This window comes from Lycium ferocissimum, chromosome 2 (genome assembly GCF_029784015.1).
Source record: "Lycium ferocissimum isolate CSIRO_LF1 chromosome 2, AGI_CSIRO_Lferr_CH_V1, whole genome shotgun sequence".
In the NCBI taxonomy this organism is placed as follows: Eukaryota; Viridiplantae; Streptophyta; class Magnoliopsida; order Solanales; family Solanaceae; genus Lycium; species Lycium ferocissimum.
In genome coordinates this window covers 54,121,496-54,143,666 of record NC_081343.1, presented here as the reverse complement: position 1 = coordinate 54,143,666, position 22,171 = coordinate 54,121,496, and the positions used below count along the sequence as shown (strand labels likewise).

Sequence of the window (22,171 nt, the reverse complement as noted above, 5' to 3'; positions counted from 1 at the left end):
TCTATATTGATTAAATTTATAAGAAAGACATTTACATTATTTAATCAATATTCATAAAATTAACTTTTATATGCATATACATGAAAAGTTATCCTATTTGAGTCATGCTTTTTATCAATTGAGAGTACTATTCCTTGAGAACTCTATTATAAACTTACAAGAAACATATGAGAGGCTTCAATTTGGAGTTTACTGTTCATTTGTATCTTTTCTCTTTTATAGTAATTTTTCTAAATCACATTTGTATACGGCATATATTTGTTACTTTCAATTTTTCATTTGCATGTATTAGAAGAAGTTTCACGACCGCGCGAAGCGCGAATAAATTTACTAGTGTCATATAAATTGGGACGCAGGGAGTAATTAACTTCAGTATTTGATCGAGATATACCAAAAGAAGTCGCAAGAGAAATAGTAGCCTTTAATAACTCTGATGATTAAATTAAACAACTTCAATTATCAAAGTCAACTTAACACATACATTTCGAGCACAACGAGATTTAACTAAAGAGCTTTATCAATTCGTGCAAAGAGATGGAGAGTAAATATAACTTAATAGAGCATTATTTGTGCATTTTAATATTCCACTAGTTGACTTTTTTTTAAAAGAAAAAACTAATGGTTTCGTTCATTTTATATGTAGTATCAACTTGAAACGTACCAAGAATACCCTTAAAACTTGCAGTACATATGCCATAACATTTCACCAAACCGTGAACACCCCTAGTTGTAACCAAACTTGATCAACAATTATATAATTCACGTACTGCGCATCCCGTTGAGAAAAAAATATTTAATTATTTCAGCTTTTTAAATTATAGTACATGTACGTGGAATCATACGTGATACATTTAAAATTAGCGTAGACTTTCAACTTTAATTCAGTGTTTCATGTTGATGACAACAAACGATGAGCTAAGTAGGATCACGTCATATTTAAGCATTTTCTCCCTCCGTCCCAAAATTAGGCTATAAATAATTTATTAAAAATCCAAGATCTTTGTGTTTTACAATCCAAAACTAACAAACTTTAAAAAATTTGAGTAAATTAGAAATATGGAGATGCTGTAATTATTAGCGCTATTGCTTGGTCATTTCAATTATTGGGCACTGAAAGCATGTTAATTTCATGCATGAGAAATCCCAAGAGAGAAACGATTTTGCTTCACTATAAATACATGGTCTAAATGATAAGCACATACCAAAGAAAAACAAAGAGAGAAGAGAGAAAAAAGGCATAAAAGAAAAAAAGAATGGCTAACATGGCTGAGAAATGGGAGGAACTTAGTGGCAAAAACAATTGGGATGGGCTATTAGAACCATTGGATGTTGATCTCCGTAGATATCTCATTCAATACGGAGAATTGGCTCATGTAACTTATGACACCTTCATTTCGGATCCAATATCTAAGAATGCAGGAGCTAGTAGATACTCGATGGAAAATCTTCTTGCTAGGTGTGGGCTTGACCCGCTCAAGTATAAAGTAACCAAATACTTCTATGCTACCTCATCCATTTTTACTTCCTCGTGATTTCCATGTGAAATCATTGTCATGCGATTCATGGTGGAAAGAGTCAAATTTTATGGGTACATTGCTGTGGCTACTGATGAGGGGAAAGTTTCACTAGGAAGGAGGGATATTGTAATTGCTTGGCGAGGAACAATTCAGACACTGGAGTGGTGGGAAGATTGTAAATTTTTACTTATTCCAGGAATAGAAGTATTTTTGGGTGCATCAGCACTTTATTCGACACCTTTGTTGCATCATGGCTTCTACAGCATGTATACATCAAAAGATTCACAATCAAAGTTTAATAAAACTAGTGCCAGAGACCAGGTACATATTTATTTGCTTACTTGCATGTTTTTCTTCCGGTATTGTTGCATGTTTTTAATTTTGATTGTTGAAGTGTATAACCATCACACTTAAAATTTAAAGAGTGTTTGGATAAGTTTAGAAGCTGGTCAAATTGATTAATAAGCACTTTTTGGCTTATTTATGAGTTCGATAAACATAAAAATTGTTGCTTATAAGTCAAATTAAATGAAAAGTCATAAGTTTTTCATCCGCAACTTATGACTTTTTAGCTTATAAGCACTTTTAATTTGATCAATTTTTTTACTAATTTATACATAATATTTTTTCTAATTCTCGAAATAACAAATCGCTAACTTTTTCTTCATTCTGTATATGTTGTTCCTCTTTTCCTTTAAAATATTACTATTAGAATTTATAATTTCTTGTGAAAATTACGCCTATTTTAGCAATAAATAAATAAATAAATAGCTCCACTCTTTTTACCATACATTTTAATGTACTCGTTTTCAGGTCATTGAAGAAGTGAAAAGATTGGTTGAGGAATATAAGGACGAAGAGGTAAGCATAACCGTGACTGGCCACAGCCTCGGTGCATCACTTGCAACCTTAAATGCAGCTGATATAGCTTACAATGGAATCAACAAGTCAAGCACTGGCAAGGAGTTCCCAGTGACAGCTTTTGTATTCGCAAGTCCTAAAGTTGGGGATTATCTTTTTCAAAATGCAGTTTCTCAACTGAAACACCTCCACATCTTGAGAATTCGTAACGAACCTGATATTGTTCCGAAATTACCAAATCTAGATGTCTATTTCGAAGTTGGGAAGGAAATAATAATTGACACCACAAAATCCCCCTATTTGAAGCCTAATCCTGGACCTACACACCACAAATTTGGAGGGTTACTTGCACGGAATTGATGGTACCCAAGGATCAGGAGATTTTAAACTAAGGTGCATCGCGATCTAGCACTTGTCAACGAGGGTATGGGACATTCTAAAACATGAATATCTTGTCCCTGGGGCTTGGTGGATCGAGAAGAACAAAGGAATGGTTCAACAAAAAGATGGAACTTGGCTTCTCATGGATCGCGAGGATTATGACTTCTGAGAGAGAGCTATGGTTTTATTTATTTCTTTTCATGTAATGTGTGAATAAAGGGGCTCTTTCGTGCGAGGTTACCCTAATAATACAGGATAAGAAATATCCGTACGCCTAAAGCTCGAAATGAGGTTGTCCGATCCTTTACGCTCTGAGGTGGTCAACCTTATAGTCAATTTATTTGCTAAACTTGTCAACTTATTTTAATTTATGTGTCAATTTTTGTTTTGTTTTTGTTATTATTTTGAGAGATATGTAATGGATCTTGAGGCTTGTTGGGATCGTTGTTGTATCGCGTTGTTATTTTAATATAATATTTATTTTGATTGTTACTTTAATTTTATTATATCGGATCGTTAAGTCCGATGATTGTTGGCTGGATTTTTCAAGGTATTGATTTATTTTATGTAAAGAACGATTTGGTGTGGTCATGATGTTATTACAATTTTTTTCTCTTTTTGACTTTGCTTCCTATTTTATAATCCTGTTTTTATTCTTGATCCTACATTTTTCTTATAATAATTAATTCTACCCCGTGTCCTCGTTTTTTTTTAAAATATTGTAAGTTTATTCTTTAGATTGTTGATATATGTAACGACGGACAACAATAAAATCTAGCCAAACATTATTTCATCAAAAAAACTTCGTACAATACAATATATTATGAATTACGTGTAACAACCATCCAAACGAACTGTCAATGTATTGATGCAAATTATGATAAAACAAATATCATAGTAGTGTTAAATATGGTGGGTAAAGGAGCCCCAGTCGATAAATTAAGATCTTATTAAGATTGAAAGAAAGAAGAACAATGGTGAAGAACCTTAATTACACCATTAATGGTGGTCGGAGCAGTGGAGGAATCCAAGGAAGAGATACGAGTAAATGAAATGCTCATCTTCTATTGCATTGATCAAAGCGTTATATACAAGTACAAATTGAAATATCCAGCTAATTGACAGCCAAGCAATCCTACAACTAACTAACTAACTAAAGGTGTTACTAACCAACCACCTAACAAACTAATAAGCTAACTACTTTGCTGACTTGGATCTAATTTAACTAATGAAGAGTAATGTATAAATACATTAAATCTTAATATCCCCCCAAGTTGGAGGTGAGGTTCTCACAGCTAAGGGTGTTCATGAGTCGGTTTGGGTCGGTTTTGGATTAAAACCAAAACTAAACCAATCTAGTCAGTTTTAAAATTATTAAAACCAAATCAAACCAAATATAATACATATCCATCGGTTTGGTTGTAGTCAGTTTGGTTCGGTTTGGATCGGTTTTTCGATTTCTAAGAAAATTAACGGTATTTCTCTCTTTCATGTTTTTTTCCCTACAATTAGGAGAGAATTTTCTATCCTTTTTCAACTTATAATCCATTATTACCCTTTTATTGTGGTAGCTATAGTTTCTTGCATTATGGAGAAAATGTCTTAGGATTTATGATTTAAATTAGGTGAATAAAGTTTATAAGAAATACAAAAAATAAATCTAGGTAAAACTCATATAGTTGTTTCTTTGAATAAATGAGTTTGAATTCATGGATTTCTTTTTTAAAATCGGCTTAAGGTATAAAGTTCATTAGCCTATTAGAGATAAAATAAACTTTTGCTTAAAAATTATATAAATTATTTAAAAGTATTTATAAAAATTAATATATTGTATATATAATTATAAAAATTATGTATAAAATTTGTCGGTTCGGTTCGGTTCGGTTCGGTTCGGTTTGCTTTTAGTAAAACCAAAACCAAACCAAATATTATCAGTTTTTAAAAATTCAAAACCAAACCAAACCTAACCTAGGTAAATTTTGATTTTGGTTTTCGGTTTGGATCGGTTTTTAACCAAACCGTGAACACCCCTACTCTCAGCCGACTTGCTCATCACAGTTGAGTGTTTCAAACTAGTGAGAGCTTTTGTGAGTACATAAGCATGTTGATCAGTAGTGGCAACATGGTGCAGTGAAATAAGACCTTCTTGGAGCTTGTCTCTGACAAAGTGGCAGTCAACTTCTATATGCTTTGTCCTCTCATGAAAAACTGGATTCCTTGCTATATGTATAGCTAAATGACTATCACAATACACTGCAATAGGCAGGGGCGGATCCACCCTTTAGGGTGGGGGTGGTATGGCACCCCCTAGATTGATAAATTTTTTATATACATATGTTGCAATTTGTTTAAAATAGATTAAATATTTGATCCTGCCACCTCCGGTCGCAAATTAGACAAAGGTGCCATGGCTGGGAGACACAAGTTTGAATCTTGAACATTTTTTGACTTCCGTTTTCCTTTGTGCTTTTTAGTTCATTTGTACCGGTCATTTCCCTTTTCGACTCTCCCAATTTTCTATTTATCTTTTTATTATTTATATTGTCTATTATTTTATCTGTGATCACTAGGGAGAAGACACAAAATAGAAACTTCAAAATCTCTTAAATTAAGCATTTTTCTTAATCTCAAATGCTCGAGTATTTAAATCGAAAAACTTGGGTCTCAATGAGAATTTTGGGTTGAGATCAAAAGTCAATCTTTTTATAATTTCTTTTGTTGATTAATCCCTCCGTCCATGTTTATTTGTCTATATTTGATTTGGGACACTCTTAATAAGCAATAAATAAAATGAGAAATGAATTTGAGTACTTAATAATAAGGGTAAATTAGGTAAAAATGGTAAATATGTCTTGAGTTTTAAAACTATACAACTTACATGTAAAAGTAGACATCTATTTTAGTATAGTGGATAAATAAAAATGGACGCAGGGAGTGCATTATAAAAATTCGTGCTTTTCTATAATTGTTAAATTCAATTTAAATCACTTTACTACTTAAATTGTGATGGAAATTTCGTAAGCATTGCTTAGAAAAAACATGTAATTTATGATTTATTTTTGAGAACTTGTAGTTATCTAATTCTACATTTACTTATGGGGTGTAATTTACCTATTAAAGAGTTTTTCTTATTTTGATTGGTGTAATTCCCTTATTGAAAATGTTATTTTACTTGTGCAAGTTCAGTTTTTAATATACATAAAAGATGTAAGTTCCTTGGTGAAAATGTTGATTTTACTTCTATTGTTAATGGGTGCGATTCCTTGTTTAAGATTCTAATTATGTTCCTTTCTTAATTTTTGATATATAATTTTCATATTTGCAAATGAAAAACGGCCTGTTAAGTTGACCTAAATAAACTCAAAAAGATGGACCCGGCCCAAATACACATTCCTAACAAGATATACATTAAAGAAAATTGTGGCACCCGTCGCCTTCAAATCCTAGATCCGTCTCCGGCAATAGGTGAAGAATAAGTGGTCAGTTCTGTAAATTGAAACAATCATACTCCTTTAATAAGTCTAGGACAAACTTTCTTTGAGAGATAATGACTCCATCATCTATCTGCAATATCTCCATTCCCAAGAAATAGTTCAGTGTTCCAAGATTTTGATTTTGAACCTGTCATGCAAGTAGTGCTTCAAATTTGTGATTTTCTGGTCATCAGTTCCAGTAAGTATCACATCATCCACATAAATAGCTACAAACACTACCAATGGTCCAGTTTTCCTGTAGAGTAGTGAATAGTCATGCAATGAATGGTGTACCCTCTGGATGCCCAGGCTTCTGTCAACTTGACATACCATTGTCTACTAGCTTGCTTCAAACCATTAGAGTGATTTGTTCAATTTGCATACAAGGCCTGGTTCGGTCACATCTAGTTCTTGTATTGATTAACACTTTCAATTATTGAATACACATTTCTTCTCTCCTTTCATTCTCTTCTTCTTCTCTCAATATCGTAACTGCTTTCTTCTTCTTTCAAGATCCTCCATGGTTGATCATGGAGTTGGTTTAAGTTCAATATAATTTTATTGAGCTTTAATGTGACGGACAATGAAGAAAACTATGAGGAAATGATTTCTTATGAACCAAGTAAATCATATATATATATATATATATAAAAGCAGGATTTGCAATATTACGTTTCTAAAAAAATTAGGAATTGCATTTTTCTTTTTCCACAATTTTTTTCAACTTTTCCTAATTCCTAGCCTATATTTTTTTTTTATATTAAAAAAACGAGGCGCCTCCACATAGAAAAGCCAAAATTCACGTCTTAATTGCCTAAATTCCTTTTAGTTGGTTCTATCGTCACTACCAATTCCTCCTCCCCCGAAACAGTGCTGCCGCTTCATCCTTTTAATCAGGATTTAGGCCTTCCTCTCTTACCCATTTTTCTTTCCATGTCAATTTGCGGCGCTTTTTCCTTTTCATTCGATCACGATTAAATCCTCCAATTATTCTTCAATGCTTTTCGTTACCCGACCATGGCCGTCGTTTTTACCCTTTTTGTGCTATACCACTGTGGCATACTACTATTCATTCAAAAAGTATGGTGTTGTTCCTGATTTTAAAGTTAATGGAAGTTGAATACTACTCTCCCAAGGGAAAATTTGACTCTCCAAAATAGGCTCAAACAGATTTGTATGTCATAGTCTCAAGAACATTAGGGAAGTTAAAATACTGAAGACAATTACTTTAAGATATACCTTAGATTTGCTGTTCATGTTATTAATCAATTATGTATTACTACAAGGTCTACTAGCAGATATTGATGGACATGAACAAGTAAGTATAACACTCAACAATCCTTGTATCCATTTCAAATATAGAATTCATATACATTAGCCTTACTTATTTTTTTATGAAACCTGTCCAAAAACGGATCCCCTGGCAAAGCTACTCGCAATAGGTATAATTTGATAGAACATTTTCTCCGCTTTTGAGATTTGTTTGGTTAGTATTTTCTGTTTCTATGTATCCATTATTCTGAAATTCTGCCCGAACTTTAGATTCGTTGCAGCACTCATAAATTATAACAGTTTGGCCTGTCGTTTCTCTTTTAAATGTAGTAATTTCTGAAGGAAAAATTAGTTAAGGAAATCTACTGCTCTAAACTTACACTCTATGCTCTCATTTTTAAGCCAGGGCCTATCATACATATCCTACTATAGCCCATGTTTCTCACTCAGCATATACCTTCTTATTTATCTATATTTATCTTTTTTCCCCTGATTTTTTGTGGATTAGACTTTTTTCTCCCCTAATATATATGTTTAAAATTATTATTAAAAATCAAAAAATGGTTAAATGCGTTACTTAATTGAATGAAAAGGATTCCTCGGAACATGAAATATGAAAAGACTTTAGTCCTCTCAAGTCTCTGCTTTAGAATTGTAACGGTAGAAAGTTGATTATTAGTTATATCATTGGATTTAATTAATGTTTAAAACGGATCTCATCGAATCTAAGGAGCAGAAGAAAGCCATGAGGGGAGGAGAATTCTTCTAGGATTCTGAATACCAGGCATAAAAAGGTCTCTTCCTTTTCTTTCTTTTCATCAGCTTTCCTCCATTTTGAGTTGTAGTTTAGTTCTTGAACTTTGGGAAGAGAGAAAATACAAAAGGAACATAAAAATAGGATCTTTAGGTGGTGAAGTCTCAGCACAGAATAAGAAGGTAGTGTTATCCAAGAATGATGGGTTTTCATATTTCATTCTTCTGAGAGATGGGGTCATTCTCCTTCTTACTCTAATGGCTTTGTGTATGCTTTCGGGGTAAGTTTGAGAACATTCTTTCATGGATTTTTTAAAATAATTTTCAGCTCATCTATTAGTCTTTTTTGTTTCTATTTTTGCTTATTGAAAAATGTTCCTTGCAACTATTTCTCATTTTTCACGTCTTTTTTGTACTTTCCTATTGCAGAACTAGATTTTGTGGATTGAAAACTTCTGAGCCTTAATTCTTTCATGTTACTGTATCGTTATTTATTGTTATTAGCAACTACTCCTTCTACAGTTGTTGAAAGCTAACAAATGCCCGAAAAGAGTAAAAACCATGTGAGAAGTTGTTGATATTTGCAGGATTTTGGGATTAAGTTAAGCAAGATAGATAAATTACGAGAAAGATCAGAAATTTAAGGGCCTGGCTCGGCATGAGCTCTGAGTTCCTCAACCTCTTAGCTGTGTGAATGGAGCTGTCTTTTGTTACTATGTCGTAAACTAACATGGCTCCCACTCTGGTATGCAATTGTCACTGGTCGATATTCTTGGTTCAACGGTTTGTTCATTTTCATGTGTTTGCACTTCATATCCAATCTCTCTTTTAGATTACTGATTTTGTTGGTTAAGCAATCACTGCTTAATTCAAATCATGTTGTAGCCTCTATTGATGTTTTTTGAATTATTGATTCTTTTTAAATGGTAAGTTTGATGAAATATTCTGACTGGATACAAAAATTGTTATTATCATAAAATGGCTATCATGAGGGTGATAAAAGCTGTTGAGAAGGGTACAATACCAAACATTTCCAACCTCCGGTTAATAATTTAAAATAGTTGAGAATTTTGTGTGTTGTAGATAATTGCAAACTCACATGTCAACTATTTTAGAGGATTCAACTCTACTAACAATTTAGATGAGTGCAAGTTCTAATCTTTATGAGGAAAAAAGGACCTAAAATCTTTTCCAGAGAATAATATAATTGAGTTTCCAGTGAATTTAAGTGTTTTCAAATTTCTTTTTTAATGTTAGGCTTGTACATGCTTTGCCCCGTGCAAATGCCAAATTCTAAAATACAAGTATGATATTTGTATAGCTTTTATTCAATGAGATATACAATATATCGGACTGTGGGAAGTTCTCAGGTTGTATTCAATCAGATATACAATACATCGGACAGTGGGAAGTATTCTTTTGCACCAAACAAAAGGAAAAACCGGTGATGTTGTGTTTGCTCAGGTGCAAAGACGAGTTTGTTTAAATTTCTACTTTAGCTTTATGTTTTATATTTGTTTGTGCTGATACATGAGCACACTTTGTTGGTTTGTAAGGTGAGTATGTTGAAGTTTCTAATCTTTTATTGTGCTTTATAGTATTTTAGCGAGTTAATACATGCGCAGGAATTAATTTCGTCTTCTGATGAGAAAAAGTTGTGCTTTGTGACCCCCGATAAGTGTTGTTGTTGTTCGAGGTTAAAGAACTGATGCATTACTTTTTGCGTCTTTTGTGAGTCGCATGAAGGAAGCTTCAACCAAAGTGCAGTTGTATCAAATATAGAAGTTTCTGTGAAACCTCTTTTCTAAGTTCCTGTCATTGCAGCTGTATCAAAGATTATAAGTTTCTGTGAAGCCTCTTTTCTATGTTCATGTCATTGCTAAAATTTATGTCAAAGAGTCGAGATTGAAAGGCATGTGAATTGATAAAGAAAAGAATTCAGCATACAGAGTTTGGAGTTATGTGAACCAGCCTGTGGCATTTGAAATTTTCATACTGATATTCTTGAAATCAAGCAGCTGAAAAGTATACAACTATAAGCCTTTGTCATTCCTTTTTTCCTGTTTGGGAGAATCATGTTTAATTTGATTCATTTCTTAATCATAATATGAAAAATTCAAGCATGCTTTGGTTCATCATGTGAAAGTCCACGCATGCAATGTCTTGGAAGATTGTTGATAGGCTTCAGATAGAGAGACTTAATGTGAATCCTACTTGTGTGCTTTGTCAAGTTGCACCTGCATGAATCAAGAGTCACTTCTTTGGAGAATGTGCATTTGCTAAGAACTTGTGAGCCAGGCTACTAAATTGATGCAGATACGAGTTGTTACTGGTACATGGAACCAACACTTCTACTGGGTCATACGACATGTTAGGGGGAAGACAAAAATAGCATAGACCAATCAAATTGACCTTTGCAGAATTCATTAATGCACTGTGGAGAGAGAGAGAAACTATAGAATATTCGACAATACAGCAAGAGACAGTGAAAGACTTGCAAGAGAGATAGTGTGCATATGCAATTTTAGTGTTATGGGGATCTGAAATAGCTACTGCAGAAGCTTATTTTCCACTTAATTTGTTTATATCTTTTTTTGTGCTGTAAGGTTAAATTCAGGAGCTTACATACCAGCTTTTGTATAGGACGTGGAGTTGGAGTTATCCGAACTTGCTATGTTTTTGTATTTGTTCATTTGGTGATTAATTAAAACGTTTAATTAGCAACATAAACAAACTCAATAAGTGTAATTGTGTATTATTAGATGATAATCCATTTTATATTTTAAGGATTTAATAAAGTTTGATTTGGATATTTTGTTTCTTTGTAATCTATAGATAAAGTGGTATTTTTGGTATGGGTTGGTCTCTATAAACCGATACTTTCGGATTATAAACATTTGAATTTTTGAGATATGTAACAATGTCGAATCTCCTCATTTATGTTCGAAAAATTCTTATAAATATCATTACTTTTTACAAGAAATGAACCTTAAGTTACTTGAACCTTAAGTTACTTATTATATATTCGGATATTACCGCGAAGATCCAGTAAATATGAATGATATTTATGCGGAACGTGCGATCCGATCCAAATATGATCTATAGTTTACAATAAAATATACTACTAAGGATTTGCAATATTACGTTTTAGCTTCTACCAATCTCATCTATTATATTTTATCGATTTCTTGTTGAAAATGATCATATAACTTAAAAAAAAATTAACATTATAAATGACCATAAAACTATCACCGAGAACATCATGAAAAACAATTATTGCATTAAATACATGTGTGATCTTCTACTAGTCAAACTATTCACGACATAGAAGTGATGCCTTAGGATACTTTAGAGTTGACATTTGAAAGTCAAATTTGAGCAAAAAATATTTTATTCATAGTGACGGTAGATGCTAAAAATTAATAATGGAATTGAAGAACTCATCAAGCCTTTAGAAAGAGAGAAGAATTTCAATGAAGGAGAAATATTCAATAATAAAGAGAACATCAAGGATGAAGACCTTGTTTTAGCTTTAGAAAATTTGAGACAAAATTTGTAAAAGTTCGAACTAGAGATCGTTTTTAAGAAATAATAATTTCCTACATACCGAAAATAAAAAGAAGAGATTAAAGCAAAAATCTTAGTAGTAGTTCAAGAAAGAGAGTTGACAAACTTTTGTCGTTTATCGTCAATATGTTTCATCTAATTCAATCTCCAAATTGCAAGGATGTGATGAAACGATCTTGATCCCGTAAAATATATCGGCTAGCCTCAATTTAGATGGATTAGGGAATTTGAAAATATTTGAAGCAACACCAATTTAAGTATATATCTATTTTTTCAAATGCTTCTTGATTAACTCCCACAATGTTTTTGACATATACACGATAAATTCACAAGAGAATTAGTAGATATTGGAAACTCAATGGATTAAATTATACGACTTCAACTATCACGGTCACCTTATTTTTTTCCAACAATTATCAAAGTCTATTAACAATTATTTCCAAGCACAACGACATATATTTATAAAGCTTTATAGATACGTGCAAAGACACGGACAATAGATATAATTTGATAGAACATTATTCGTGCGTTTTCTGTCTTCTCTATATCATGTATAGTGATGTTAAGATGATACTATAACCTTATTTAAACATTTTAAGATTCGACTAGTTGACCTTTTTATAAAAGAAAAAACCACTACTTTCTTTGTTTCATCTTATATGCCAGTGTCTAACTTGAAACGCACCAAGAATACTCTTAGATATATAACGGTTCGTTTGGTACGCGGAATAAAGATGCGGGATAAAGATAACAATTCCGAAACAAAATGCAATTATCTCGCATTAATTGGTTTATAGATATTAATTCGTCCCGGAATATTTGATCTCATCATTTATGCTAAATCAGTGAGTTATTTGTTATCCCATATAAAAGATGGAAGCTAATCCCATGAGATATTTTTGCCTTAATAAAAAAAAATTGTCCCCAAGTATATATTTAATATCTAAAATAAGGCATGGAGAGATTCTTGGTGACAAGACATAAGTTCTTAGTAATTCTTCAATAATGATGAAGCTTAATCTCATATATAAAGGCGCGGTAAGTTGGTAATCCCAACATTCATGATTCGATTTGGGTCGATTTTGGATTAATATCAAAACCGAATCAATTTAGTTGGTTTTTAAATTTCTAAAACCAAACCAAATAAAATAAAAATCGCCGGTTTAATTCTTGTCGATTTGGTTCGATTTTTCGATTTATAACTAGCTAAATGATAAATTGATAATAGTAAAACAACAAAACTGACATGAGACAACTACTTCAAATAAGCAAACCCACGGTGGTGTCCATAGAAAATGAACATTTTTATTTAAGGTGACCCTACTTTAGTTGTACTTATCGACTACCATATTCGATAATTCATTTTTAGCGATTACTCATTGAACAATAACTTTCTTTTTTACTCGATTATAGTTTGCAAACTTAAAACTATTCGCCACCTCATGTTTGAAGAAGAGTCACTATGTAAAAAAATGCCTAAAATCAATCTCAAAAATGAATCCATTCAAGATGGAAAAAAATCGAGTCAGGAAGTCTATTTTATTAAGTCAAAAAATGAAAAAGTTCTAAACCCGAACTCCGGAGATCCTTTTTTTTTGGTAAAATTTAACAAAGATATTTTTAAAATTTTTTGATGAAAATTAAAAATTCCGAAAAGGTCGGTTGTTTCTTTTAAATCACTCGTATACAAGTCTTCCATTGATCACTGTAGAAACTTATCTGTGATAACAATGTCTCTTAACCTCATTAATTTTTTGCTTTAGACGACTAGATCAAAATGAGGGCCAACTAATTTTTACGCCATAGCAGGGCCTTTATTCTAATAGAATCATTGAGTATTGTGAAAAGGGTCAAAAACACCCCTGGACTTCTCGGAATCGCACAACTTTATCCTCCATTTCACTTTTGGACAGAAATCATCCCTCCAAGTGTTCAAATCAAAGGCAGAACACCCTTCTAATTTAATCTCCATTTTAACATCATGAACCCACAGACCTTAACATGATCTTGTAAAACAATTACTAGTATTAATCTTCTCAATTTAGATGGATTAAGGAATCTGCAAATGTTTTAAGTAAAAGACATGAAATAAATATCTATGTTTTTAAAAATTATTACTCAAGAAAGTGATTTATATGAAGGTGTTTGACTTGGCAAAAATTAAGAAATAATGAAATACTTTGACTATAAAATGAGTCATAGATTTATGTCTCTCATTTTATTAAGGGTAAAATGAAGATTTTAGATTTAAATTGTTGCTAAATGAAAATCACTTTTTTCGGAAGTATAAATTTTTTTTATATATATATATTTAACAAATCGAAAGGAAAAGTATTTATCTTTTTCCCCTGTTTTTTTTGCCTTTTTCATTTTATGTGCTTAATGTAAAATTAAAAGTCCGTCTCTTAATTTGTTTATACAAACCCTCTCTTAGTATCTCTTCCTCTTTTCCTTTTTCAACTTCCTTTCCTTTGTAACGTTTCTCCGAAGTTCATATTTTGACGTTAAAACGCAAATATAACCGTAAAAAACCGAGCATTTTTTGGTTTGGTTTGGTATATAGGTCTTAAATTTGAAAAAAGATAGTATTTGGTTTGGTTATGGTTATAGTAAAAAATAACCGAATAAATAACCGAATGTACTCTTCCAACGGTAAAATTATATACATAAAATTTATAATTATCTATGGTATAATATTAACTTTTCATAAATAATTAAATATGATATTTTATACCTTTTAATTATTAATTTAATTTTTTGATTATTTTTAAGGCCCATGCTTAAAAGAATATGTCCCAACAATCCAAACCTTGATTCTAAAAGATAAGGGTAAAAAGTAAAAATTCTATATCTCTTTTCTTCTACTTGCGAAAGATGATCGGTGTATTGGTTAATTGTTGGTATTGATGATTTTTACAAAGGAACTATGAGAAAAAAATCTTGTTTGAAGAAATTTGAAGTTTTAGAGAGAATATTTGAATTTACGGATTTTCATAAATGGCATAACAAACCGAACTTTATGCTATTTTACTGGTTTGACTACTTTTAGACATTTAAATCGGCCTATGCTTGGTTTGGTTATGGTGTTTAACCAATAACTCGAGAGGAATGAACACCCACTATGGATAACGTCCAATTATCTAGCCGGGAATGGCAATTCTCTCTTCCCTCCCACTCCTTACCGGTTGCTAAAATTCTTCTTTTCCTAGCTTCAATATATATATTTTTTCCCTTCATTTATACATATTTGTTGTAATACTCAAATTTGTATCTTTTGAACCTTATTTTGTTTTCCACTTACTCGATTAATTGACTTTTATTTGATATGGCATGTGTGATTTCTTTTGCGAAGCTCAACACGGATACAACAACAACTGGTGACGGTGACAAGTTCGGTGATGATATCGGGGCATAACGGAAGTGATGACACCAATTATGGCGATAACGTGTGTCCAACTTAAATGCACAAGAGAAATTTGCCAAAAAATTGATTAATGGCTTTGTACGTATCCTTCAAATGATACTTAAGAAGTCAAAGTAGTCGGGATTGATAGTTTCATACATCCGTATTGTCAAACAAGACAACCGTATAATCTTTATGTATATGAGAAATATTTTATTTTCATACCGCTTGGTCTTCCTAAACCCGTGAACTAGGACTAGGGTTCGATCCCATTGTTGTTAAATATTCGCATTGTTGTCTTCAACTATTTCCATCTCTCGATATTTCCTTTGGTTGCCTCTTTCTTTGGATGAAACCACATCCTTGCTTCGGGGAAAAAAAAGGTGTGATTTATTATTACCGATTTTGGCTTTCCTCTCGGCCTTGAGAATGAAAGCAATGTCTCTATAACCGCATTTTTTTGTGCTTTATTGCTATTTGTTGTATTTTCACTTCTTTGCACATTATTTGATGGCTATATTTTAGGGGAAAAAGTTTGATATGAACTTATATTAACCTTTTCTCGATTTTTTTAATATTTTCTACTCAATTTCAATTCAATATGTTACAAATTCAAAGTTCATGTTGGAAAAAAAGAAGTTATGTAAAAGTCATTTTAAAGTAAGAAGCTGGTTCGTGCACTTAAGAACTCATTAACCCAATCAAGTTTATTTCATCCATTAGAGAAAGAGGCTATACATATCACTTCTTTATGCTTATCGGGCACTTTTAAGGAACTTGGAAGGAAAATGAGAGGTCAATCTTTTCTCATCTTGTTGGCATGAATCAACGATATTTCTTTGCAGGTATTATTTTCCGTTCTATGCTCCTTCAACTCTTGTCCGTTTCTATCAAAATTTTGTATTGATTGAATGAGTTTTTATGCAAAAAGATCTATACTCTCATAAATTCCTCACCCATTTAGTTCACAATTGTGTAATTGGTTCTTTCATCTTACTTGGATTTGTAGGAAAAAATCAAAAGACTTGAGAGATATGAAATATTAATAGGCATTTTGATGTTCCTTTTAAATTTAATATATTATTTGTAATTTCGACCCAATCCTCTTTTCGAACTAATTTATTTGGTTTCAAAACTATATATGTATAAGTAATTGATTCTTATTATTTTAGGTAAAAAAATTCCTTTGATAATCCGACCACCGGAGGTCAACTTAGTTTTTGGACAAAAACTTCTCTCACTATTTAAATAATACAACATTATTATTTATTTGGTTATCACTAATTACAATCACCAATAGTCTAGTATCTAGTTTTAGACCAATATATCCTATAATACAATATTAATAATGCATTTTAAATGTTTAATTTTAAAATTTGATTTCTTTTACTTCGAAGATATGATATTGTTTTCTAATAGCATTTGCTTGTGAAAAATTAATAATTATATGTTTCTAAGCATATGAATGTTTTTGTTCCACTTTTTGTGAATTGTTTTAGTATGGAAAGTGATGGAGCTCATCAAGAAAATGTTATGTATGGAGACCATAATTTTTATACAAAATACAATATAAGAGCTATTTTTGATATTGATTAATATTTATAAGAGAGTAATGTATCATTATTTAATCAATATCATAAAATCAATTTTGCATATACACATAAGTGCAGTCAAGCTTTTTATCAATTAGAGTGCCCTTGAGAACTATTATAAACTTATAAATAACATATGAGTTCCTCCATTTTTCCACTAAGCTTCAATTTCCCTATTTGTGTTTGTCTCTAATTTTCTTTTATAGGCAAATCACATTTGTATCGGCATATATTTGTTACTTTTATTTTTCATTTGCATGTATCTCAAAGTTTGCTCCACGTCGAAAACTTATGCTCACTAGACATATGTTCGATTTTGTCAAAAAATTAATAACCAGCCCATTTGAAGGGCAACGATGCAATTTCTTCGTATTTCAACTATGTTGGGCTTATCTTTTAAGAAATGTGCTTTCACATTGCAGAAATAACTAATTATCAAAGTCAAAATAATGATTAAAAGGTATAAAATATTATATCATTATTTATGAAAAACTAATATCATATATATAAATAGCTATAAAATTTGTATGTATAATTTATCGACTTGGTTAAGTTATTTTTCCGATTTTTTAATAGAACATAAAAAACCAAATATTATCGATTTTTAAAATTCAAAACCAAACAATAGTAAATATCCTTTTTTAACCGGTTTGGTTCGATTTTCGATATGGTTAACATTTCACCAAACCGTGAACACCCCTAGTTGTAACCAAACTTGATCAACAATTATATAATTCACGTCGTTGAGAAAAAATATTTAATTATTTCACTTTTTAAATAATAGTACATGCACGTGGAATCCTTCTGTGATACATTTAAAATTAGCGTAGACTTTCAACTTTAATTCAGTGTTTCATGTTGATGACAACAAACGATGAGCTAAGTAGGATCACGTCATATTTAAGCATTTTCTCCCTCCGTCCCAAAATTAGGCTATAAATAATTTATTAAAAACCCGATGCTGCGTTTTCTAGAATCCAAACCAACAAACTTTAAAAAATTTGAGTAAATTAGAAATATGGAGATGCTGTAATTATTAGCACTATTGCTTGGTCATTTCAATTATTGGGCACTGAAAGCATGTTAATTTCATGCATGAGAAATCCCAAGAGAGAAACGATTTTGCTTCACTATAAATACATGGTCTAAATGATAAGCACATACCAAAGAAAAACAAAGAGAGAAAGAGAGAAAAAAAGGCATAAAAGAAAAGAATGGCTAACATGGCTGAGAAATGGGAGGAACTTAGTGGCAAAAACAATTGGGATGGGCTATTAGAACCATTGGATGTTGATCTCCGTAGATATCTCATTCAATACGGAGAATTGGCTCATGTAACTTATGACACCTTCATTTCGGATCCAATATCTAAGAATGCAGGAGCTAGCAGATACTCGATGGAAAATCTTCTTGCTAGGTGTGGGCTTGACCCGCTCAAGTATAAAGTAACCAAATACTTCTATGCTACCTCATCCATTTTACTTCCTCGTGATTTCCATGTGAAATCATTGTCATGCGATTCATGGTGGAAAGAGTCAAATTTTATGGGGTACATTGCTGTGGCTACTGATGAGGGGAAAGTTTCACTAGGAAGGAGGGATATTGTAATTGCTTGGAGAGGAACAATTCAGACACTGGAGTGGTGGGAAGATTGTAAATTTTTACTTATTCCAGGAATAAAAGTATTTTTGGGTGCATCAGCACTTTATTCGACACCTTTGTTGCATCATGGATTCTACAGCATGTATACATCAAAAGATTCACAATCAAGGTTTAATAAAACTAGTGCCAGAGACCAGGTACATATTTATTTGCTTACTTGCATGTTTTTCTTCCGGTATTGTTTGTTTTTGTAATTTTGATTGTTGAAGTGTATAATCATCACATTAAAATTTAAAGAGTGTTTGGATAAGTTTATAAGCTGGTAAAACTGATTTGTAAGTACTTTTTGACTTATTTACGAGTTTGATAAACATAAAAAATGCTGCTTATAAGTCAAATTAAGCAAAAAGTCATAATTTATTCATCCACAGTACTTATGATTTTTCAGCTTATAAGCACTTTTAGTTTGACCAATTTTTTTTTACTATTTCATCCGTAATATTTTTTTCTAATTCTCGAAATAACAAACTGCTAACTTTTTCTTCATTCTGTTATATGATGTTCCTCTTTTTCTTTAAAATATTACTATTAGAATTTATAATTTCTTGTGAAAATTACGCCTATTTTAGCAATAAATAAATAAATAAATAGCTCCACTCTTTTTTACCATATTTTAATGTACTCGTTTTCAGGTCATTGAAGAAGTGAAAAGATTGGTTGAGGAATATAAGGACGAAGAGGTAAGCATAACTGTGACTGGCCATAGCCTCGGTGCATCACTTGCAACCTTAAATGCAGCTGATATAGTTTACAATGGAATCAACAAGTCAAGCACTGGCAAGGAGTTCCCAGTGACAGCTTTTGTATTCGCAAGTCCTAAAGTTGGGGATTATCTTTTTCAAAATGCAGTTTCTCAACTGAAACACCTTCACATCTTGAGAATTCGTAACGAACCTGATATTGTTCCGAAATTACCAAATCTAGATGTCTATTTCGAAGTTGGGAAGGAAATAATAATTGACACCACAAAATCCCCCTATTTGAAGCCTAATCCTGGAGACCTACACACACACATAATTTGGAGGGTTACTTGCACGGAATTGATGGTACCCAAGGATCAGGAGATTTTAAACTAGAGGTGCATCGCGATCTCGCACTTGTCAACAGGGTATGGGACATTCTAAAAGATGAATATCTTGTCCACGGGGCTTGGTGGATCGAGAAGAACAAAGGAATGGTTCAACAAAAGATGGAACTTGGCTTCTCATGGATCGCGAGGATTATGACTTCGAGAGAGAGCTATGGTTTTATTTATTTCTTTTCATGTAATGTGTGAATAAAGGGGCTCTTTCGTGTAAGGTTACCCTAATAATACGGGATAAGGAATATCCGTACGCCTAAAGCTCGAAATGAGGTTGTCCGATCCTTTCTGGCTCCTGAGGTGGTCAACCTTATAGTCAATTTATTTGCTAAACTTGTCAACTTATTTTAATTTATGTGTCAATTTCTGTTTTGTTTTTGTTATTATTTTGAGAGATATGTAATGGATCTTGAGGCTTGTTGGGATCGTTGTTGTATCGCGTTGTTATTTTAATATAATATTTATTTTGATTGTTACTTTAATTTTATTATATCGGATCGTTAAGTCCCATGATTGTTGGCTGAATTTTTCAAGGTATTGATTTATTTTATGTAAAGAACGATTTGGTGTGGTCATGATGTTATTACAATTTTTTTTTTCTCTTTTTGACTTTGCTTCCTATTTTATAATCCTGTTTTTATTCTTGATCCTACATTTTTCTTATAATAATTAATTCTACCCCGTGTCCTCGTTTTTTTTTAAATATTGTAAATTTATTCTTTAGATTGTTGATATATGTAACGACGGACAACAATAAAATCTAGCCAAACATTATTTCATCAAAAAAACTTAGTACAATACAATATATTATGAATTACGTGTAACAACCATCCAAACGAACTGTCAATGTATTGATGCAAAATATGATAAAACAAATATCATAGTAGTGTTAAATATGGTGGGTTGAGGAGCCCCAGTCGATAAATTAAGATCTTATTAAGATTGAAAGAATGAAGAACAATGGTGAAGAACCTTAGTTACACCATTAATGGTGGTCGGAGCAGTGGAGAGAATCCAAGGAAGAGAAACGAGTAAATGAAATGCTCATCTTCTATTGCATTGATCAAAGATATACAAGTACATGTATCCAAATACATTCCTAAACTCTCAATATCTAACCAACCACCTAACAAACTAATAAGCTAACTACTTTGCTGACTTGGATCTAATTTAACTAATGAAGGTAATGTATAAATACATTAAATCTCAATATCCCCCCAAGTTGGAGGTGAGGTTCTCACAGGTAAGGGTGTTCATGAGTCGGTTTGGGTCGGTTTTGGATTAAAACCAAAACCAAACCAATCTAGTCGGTTTTAAAATTATTAAAACCAAATCAAACCAAATATAATACATATCCATCGGTTTGGTTGTAGTTGGTTTGGATCGGTTTTTCGGTTTCTAAGAAAATTAACGGTATTTCTCTTTTTCATGTTTTTTTCCCTATAATTAGGAGAGAATTTTCTATCCTTTTTCAACTTATAATCCATTATTACCCTTTTATTGTGGTAGCTATAGTTTCTTGCATTATGGAGAAAATGTCTTAGGATTTATGATTTAAATTAGGTGAATAAAGTTTATAAGAAATACAAAAAGTAAATCTAGGTAAAACTCATATAGTTGTTTCTTTGAATAAATGAGTTTGAATTCATGGATTTCTTTTTTAAAATCGGCTTAAGGTATAAAGTTCATTAGCCTATTAGAGATAAAATAAACTTTTGCTTAAAAATTATATAAATTATTTAAAAGTATTTATAAAAATTAATATATTGTATATATAATTATAAAAATTATGTATAAAATTTGTCGGTTCGATTCGGTTCAGTTTGCTTTTAGTAAAACCAAAACCAAACCAAATATTATCAGTTTTTAAAAATTCAAAACCAAACCAAACCTAACCTAGGTAAATATCGGTTTATTCAATCGGTTTGATTTTGGTTTTCGGTTTGGATCGGTTTTTAACCAAACCGTGAACACCCCTACTCTCAGCCAACTTGCTCATCACAGTTGAGTTTTTCAAACTAGTGAGAGCTTTTGTGAGTCCATAAGCATGTTGATCAGTAGTGGCAACATGGTGCAGTGAAATAAGACCTTCTTGGAGCTTGTCTCTGACAAAGTGGCAGTCAACTTCTATATGCTTTGTCCTCTCATGAAAAACTGGATTCCTTGCTAATGTATAGCTAAATGACTATCACAATACACTGCAATAGGTAGGGGCGGATCCACCCTTTAGGGTGGGGGTGGTATGGCACCCCCTAGATTGATAAATTTTTTATATACATATGTTGCAATTTGTTTAAAATAGATTAAATATTTGATCCTGCCACCTCCAGTCGCAAATTAGACAAAGGTGCCATGGCTGGGAGACACAAGTTTGAATCTTGAACATTTTTTGACTTCCGTTTTCCTTTGTGCTTTTTAGTTCATTTGTACCGGTCATTTCCCTTTTCGACTCTCCCAATTTTCTATTTATCTTTTTATTATTTATATTGTCTATTATTTTATCTGTTATCACTAGGGAGAAGACACAAAATAGAAACTTCAAAATCTCTTAAATTAAGCATTTTTCTTAATCTCAAATCTGTGAGTATTTAAATCGAAAAACTTGGGTC

The 22,171-nt window shown here is 31.9% G+C and overlaps 2 pseudogenes; both read left to right on the top strand.

The window, feature by feature from the left end:
• The first annotated feature begins 1,229 nt into the window (after positions 1 to 1,229).
• On the top strand, positions 1,230 to 3,270 carry LOC132048202 (phospholipase A1-IIgamma-like; annotated as a pseudogene).
• A 14,612-nt stretch (positions 3,271 to 17,882) lies between these two features.
• LOC132048201 (phospholipase A1-IIgamma-like) lies at positions 17,883 to 19,987 on the top strand (annotated as a pseudogene).
• The last annotated feature ends 2,184 nt before the right edge of the window (positions 19,988 to 22,171 follow it).